Here is a 7,025-nt window from a genome sequence, read left to right as displayed (position 1 = left end):
GTATTTGATCCAAATCACTCTGCTGGTCCAGATGCAGAATACCCGAACAATGAAAATCTGCTGAAAAATAAACATCAAGATGACATTAAATTGACATTAAATAGCATCAGGTCATCAATTTGAAAAGAATAGACATTTTTTAATGCATTGCAAATATGATGCTTACAAAAAATAAGAAAAACAAATAAAAAACCTTGTTTACAACATAATTTTTGTCCAAATTCTATTGACAGATGATCAGCAGACCTTAATTGAGCCCATCAATTATGAGTTAAATATGAATTTAAAATTGAAAAAACAAGCAAAGAACTGCAAAAATGAATTGCTACACATGTAATCAACAATAATATTATCTAATTTAGAATTCAAACCAATATTTCTTGCTTTTTCTTCTTTCCTGGCCCCTCTAATTTTACTCTTTACACATATCCAATACTCCAGTCCCCCTCAATTTTAAATTACAGCCACTCCCTTCTTAAAATTTAAATTTGATGAACTAATTTTACTGCAAGTGTATTGAAATGTCAAGTCTGTCCAAATAATCGTGAAATATTGACCTTTGTTTGACTTTAAAGAAAGAAAACATTTAAAAAATAGGGTCTCTATACTTACAATCTTACCTACCTCAGAATTAGTCCATTTGCTATTTTTTAAAGACTTTAGACCTACCTGAGTTTATGTATGAAATTTGAGTCCCATGAGTTCAATGTCATGGATGTTGTCACTAGCTCAATTGATGACATCATGCTGCAGATGCTGGCGTTACAGGGAGTGAATGACATTCAGACCTCTGAATATATTTGTATATAATTAGTGCCTGGAATCAATAAAATAGTTTGTTTACTACTTGTTTTTGAGTATTGGTATTATCTATATGATAAAATGTCAAAATTTTATTAATTTCCTAATAAGGGTAGATTCTACCCAGGTTTTAAGAAAACCTCCTGAAATTGATGAAATCCTAGTAAATTAATCAAAATATACATGCTTTATACTGACAAATTGGTAAAAAATGTTCATATCATGAACAATCATCCATTATTGATTCTAATAAGCCAAATAATTCTAATCAGGCCATTCCTGTTGATTGAGCATGTGCGAACAATATCACCACCCCCCAGTGTAATGCAGCTTACAGAACTAGCAGGTGCCCCCTTATCTTTCTTTATAACACTATTCTAGCAAACGAAAAAGGACATAATTTTGATATTATATTAGAGCTAGGTACCTGGGGTAATGAACAGAACTGTTTAATTGTAAAATTATTGAAAATTAAATCTAGAAAAGGCCAAGTTCTTGCCAATGTCAAAATTCAAGAGGGGTAACTATTCTAGTGTCAAATCACAAAATGCGCCTCCAAGTACAGAGACAGAAGATAGTATGCTGAAAAGTTTACCTTCATTATATAGAAGAATGTCCATCGTGATGAATCAGATGGCTACCGTCTGTCCGACAGCATCAATATGGGGCAAAATGACCCTGCCGCCCTGCCACCATCATCTTCCAAAGCTGAGGCGGCTGAACAATGGAGATCATCCTAAGTGCACGAATGAGGAAAAATCAGAGTTATAAGTTATTCATTGCACAAAACAATGTTCATACATAAAATTTTTTCATATATTCCTTACAAATAAAATATATACATTCTGATTACACACAGAAATACAGAATTTAATGATCTGTCAAGGGTGGGGTACATAAATAAACACTATTACATGTAAATACATGTAATAACATGTAATGCCAAATGTGATTTATGCAGTCATAACATAATTCAAGTAACTCATCAAAAATTACATACAGTCAGTCCAAATAAATAGAATTACATCATGTTGAAATTCTGAATCACTCAGCCAGTTAGTCTAAGGGAAGTAACTCTAAAAACTGCTATCTTGCAATGGACACTGTTGACAGTTTCAAGCAGTTTTAACCATGAAAACTTTACAAAATGCCCCTACTAAGCTCATGAAACATAATCATTCCAATAACATATACCCCATACTAGGCTGACATGAGTCCAATGTGTCATAACCCCAATATCCCTTTCATGTGCAATAAACATGTGTAACACTCCCCTCCCCACCCCTCTCTAAAGAGGAGTGGGTGGAGGAAAAAGGGGGGGGGGGGTGAGAGACACTCATTCCTGACCATATGTATGCCTAACATGTACTCCTGGCTAAACACTCACAATCACAAATCTAGGGATAAAAAAATGAAACATGGTAACTTACCAGGTGAAGGCACTAGCTGTTGACAACTGCTGTAGTTTCAGGGCGTGTGGGTGAGACCGTCTTATACATCAACCTTACTCAGGTCAAGACCATTTAGGCGAGGGAAAAGACTGCAGAACTCCTCTAGGTGGATGGCTGGGAAGCATGGGAGGCAGTATTTGATCCAAATCACTCTGCTGGTCCAGATGCAGAATACCCGAACAATGAAAATCTGCTGAAAAATAAACATCAAGATGACATTAAATTGACATTAAATAGCATCAGGTCATCAATTTGAAAAGAATAGACATTTTTTAATGCATTGCAAATATGATGCTTACAAAAAATAAGAAAAACAAATAAAAAACCTTGTTTACAACATAATTTTTGTCCAAATTCTATTGACAGATGATCAGCAGACCTTAATTGAGCCCATCAATTATGAGTTAAATATGAATTTAAAATTGAAAAAACAAGCAAAGAACTGCAAAAATGAATTGCTACACATGTAATCAACAATAATATTATCTAATTTAGAATTCAAACCAATATTTCTTGCTTTTTCTTCTTTCCTGGCCCCTCTAATTTTACTCTTTACACATATCCAATACTCCAGTCCCCCTCAATTTTAAATTACAGCCACTCCCTTCTTAAAATTTAAATTTGATGAACTAATTTTACTGCAAGTGTATTGAAATGTCAAGTCTGTCCAAATAATCGTGAAATATTGACCTTTGTTTGACTTTAAAGAAAGAAAACATTTAAAAAATAGGGTCTCTATACTTACAATCTTACCTACCTCAGAATTAGTCCATTTGCTATTTTTTAAAGACTTTAGACCTACCTGAGTTTATGTATGAAATTTGAGTCCCATGAGTTCAATGTCATGGATGTTGTCACTAGCTCAATTGATGACATCATGCTGCAGATGCTGGCGTTACAGGGAGTGAATGACATTCAGACCTCTGAATATATTTGTATATAATTAGTGCCTGGAATCAATAAAATAGTTTGTTTACTACTTGTTTTTGAGTATTGGTATTATCTATATGATAAAATGTCAAAATTTTATTAATTTCCTAATAAGGGTAGATTCTACCCAGGTTTTAAGAAAACCTCCTGAAATTGATGAAATCCTAGTAAATTAATCAAAATATACATGCTTTATACTGACAAATTGGTAAAAAATGTTCATATCATGAACAATCATCCATTATTGATTCTAATAAGCCAAATAATTCTAATCAGGCCATTCCTGTTGATTGAGCATGTGCGAACAATATCACCACCCCCCAGTGTAATGCAGCTTACAGAACTAGCAGGTGCCCCCTTATCTTTCTTTATAACACTATTCTAGCAAACGAAAAAGGACATAATTTTGATATTATATTAGAGCTAGGTACCTGGGGTAATGAACAGAACTGTTTAATTGTAAAATTATTGAAAATTAAATCTAGAAAAGGCCAAGTTCTTGCCAATGTCAAAATTCAAGAGGGGTAACTATTCTAGTGTCAAATCACAAAATGCGCCTCCAAGTACAGAGACAGAAGATAGTATGCTGAAAAGTTTACCTTCATTATATAGAAGAATGTCCATCGTGATGAATCAGATGGCTACCGTCTGTCCGACAGCATCAATATGGGGCAAAATGACCCCGCCGCCCTGCCACCATCATCTTCCAAAGCTGAGGCGGCTGAACAATGGAGATCATCCTAAGTGCACGAATGAGGAAAAATCAGAGTTATAAGTTATTCATTGCACAAAACAATGTTCATACATAAAATTTTTTCATATATTCCTTACAAATAAAATATATACATTCTGATTACACACAGAAATACAGAATTTAATGATCTGTCAAGGGTGGGGTACATAAATAAACACTATTACATGTAAATACATGTAATAACATGTAATGCCAAATGTGATTTATGCAGTCATAACATAATTCAAGTAACTCATCAAAAATTACATACAGTCAGTCCAAATAAATAGAATTACATCATGTTGAAATTCTGAATCACTCAGCCAGTTAGTCTAAGGGAAGTAACTCTAAAAACTGCTATCTTGCAATGGACACTGTTGACAGTTTCAAGCAGTTTTAACCATGAAAACTTTACAAAATGCCCCTACTAAGCTCATGAAACATAATCATTCCAATAACATATACCCCATACTAGGCTGACATGAGTCCAATGTGTCATAACCCCAATATCCCTTTCATGTGCAATAAACATGTGTAACACTCCCCTCCCCACCCCTCTCTAAAGAGGAGTGGGTGGAGGAAAAAGGGGGGGGGGGGTGAGAGACACTCATTCCTGACCATATGTATGCCTAACATGTACTCCTGGCTAAACACTCACAATCACAAATCTAGGGATAAAAAAATGAAACATGGTAACTTACCAGGTGAAGGCACTAGCTGTTGACAACTGCTGTAGTTTCAGGGCGTGTGGGTGAGACCGTCTTATACATCAACCTTACTCAGGTCAAGACCATTTAGGCGAGGGAAAAGACTGCAGAACTCCTCTAGGTGGATGGCTGGGAAGCATGGGAGGCAGTATTTGATCCAAATCACTCTGCTGGTCCAGATGCAGAATACCCGAACAATGAAAATCTGCTGAAAAATAAACATCAAGATGACATTAAATTGACATTAAATAGCATCAGGTCATCAATTTGAAAAGAATAGACATTTTTTAATGCATTGCAAATATGATGCTTACAAAAAATAAGAAAAACAAATAAAAAACCTTGTTTACAACATAATTTTTGTCCAAATTCTATTGACAGATGATCAGCAGACCTTAATTGAGCCCATCAATTATGAGTTAAATATGAATTTAAAATTGAAAAAACAAGCAAAGAACTGCAAAAATGAATTGCTACACATGTAATCAACAATAATATTATCTAATTTAGAATTCAAACCAATATTTCTTGCTTTTTCTTCTTTCCTGGCCCCTCTAATTTTACTCTTTACACATATCCAATACTCCAGTCCCCCTCAATTTTAAATTACAGCCACTCCCTTCTTAAAATTTAAATTTGATGAACTAATTTTACTGCAAGTGTATTGAAATGTCAAGTCTGTCCAAATAATCGTGAAATATTGACCTTTGTTTGACTTTAAAGAAAGAAAACATTTAAAAAATAGGGTCTCTATAGGGAAAAGCCTACCAATTATTTTCCCATAGAACTCCATACAAATGTTATGACCTCTCAGTACTTTACTATAATAGTTTCAGTCAAATCTTTGGTATCATTTGAAACTTCAATTCAAGACCTTTCAGGAAATGACAAAAAAAATATAGGGTCCCGTGGCGTTTATAGGTCAAATTTGCAGTTGTTTACAACTTACAGCGATCGGCAGTAAATGTCACTCTTCATAAAAAATCAACCCCCACCCCTACAATTTTTCCTAGTGTTGCTATATTCTTTAAAATATTCCCCCATTCCATCATTTATTTTAAAAACTAATAATTTTACTACAAAATGAGAATTGTCACATACCTGAATTCAGCCAATCGCCTAACGCCTACCCATTCATTCCTTATTACAACGTTCTATAACTTTTTCTCTGATGTAAACATCCGGGGGTTTGGTACTCTCATTCCTATACTTACAATCTTACCTACCTCAGAATTAGTCCATTTGCTATTTTTTAAAGACTTTAGACCTACCTGAGTTTATGTATGAAATTTGAGTCCCATGAGTTCAATGTCATGGATGTTGTCACTAGCTCAATTGATGACATCATGCTGCAGATGCTGGCGTTACAGGGAGTGAATGACATTCAGACCTCTGAATATATTTGTATATAATTAGTGCCTGGAATCAATAAAATAGTTTGTTTACTACTTGTTTTTGAGTATTGGTATTATCTATATGATAAAATGTCAAAATTTTATTAATTTCCTAATAAGGGTAGATTCTACCCAGGTTTTAAGAAAACCTCCTGAAATTGATGAAATCCTAGTAAATTAATCAAAATATACATGCTTTATACTGACAAATTGGTAAAAAATGTTCATATCATGAACAATCATCCATTATTGATTCTAATAAGCCAAATAATTCTAATCAGGCCATTCCTGTTGATTGAGCATGTGCGAACAATATCACCACCCCCCAGTGTAATGCAGCTTACAGAACTAGCAGGTGCCCCCTTATCTTTCTTTATAACACTATTCTAGCAAACGAAAAAGGACATAATTTTGATATTATATTAGAGCTAGGTACCTGGGGTAATGAACAGAACTGTTTAATTGTAAAATTATTGAAAATTAAATCTAGAAAAGGCCAAGTTCTTGCCAATGTCAAAATTCAAGAGGGGTAACTATTCTAGTGTCAAATCACAAAATGCGCCTCCAAGTACAGAGACAGAAGATAGTATGCTGAAAAGTTTACCTTCATTATATAGAAGAATGTCCATCGTGATGAATCAGATGGCTACCGTCTGTCCGACAGCATCAATATGGGGCAAAATGACCCCGCCGCCCTGCCACCATCATCTTCCAAAGCTGAGGCGGCTGAACAATGGAGATCATCCTAAGTGCACGAATGAGGAAAAATCAGAGTTATAAGTTATTCATTGCACAAAACAATGTTCATACATAAAATTTTTTCATATATTCCTTACAAATAAAATATATACATTCTGATTACACACAGAAATACAGAATTTAATGATCTGTCAAGGGTGGGGTACATAAATAAACACTATTACATGTAAATACATGTAATAACATGTAATGCCAAATGTGATTTATGCAGTCATAACATAATTCAAGTAACTCATCAAAAATTACATAC

This window comes from Crassostrea angulata, chromosome 4 (genome assembly GCF_025612915.1).
Source record: "Crassostrea angulata isolate pt1a10 chromosome 4, ASM2561291v2, whole genome shotgun sequence".
NCBI lineage: Eukaryota > Metazoa > Mollusca > Bivalvia > Ostreida > Ostreidae > Magallana > Magallana angulata.
The sequence above is the reverse complement of the archived record's forward strand: the minus strand, read 5'-3'. Positions refer to the sequence as shown.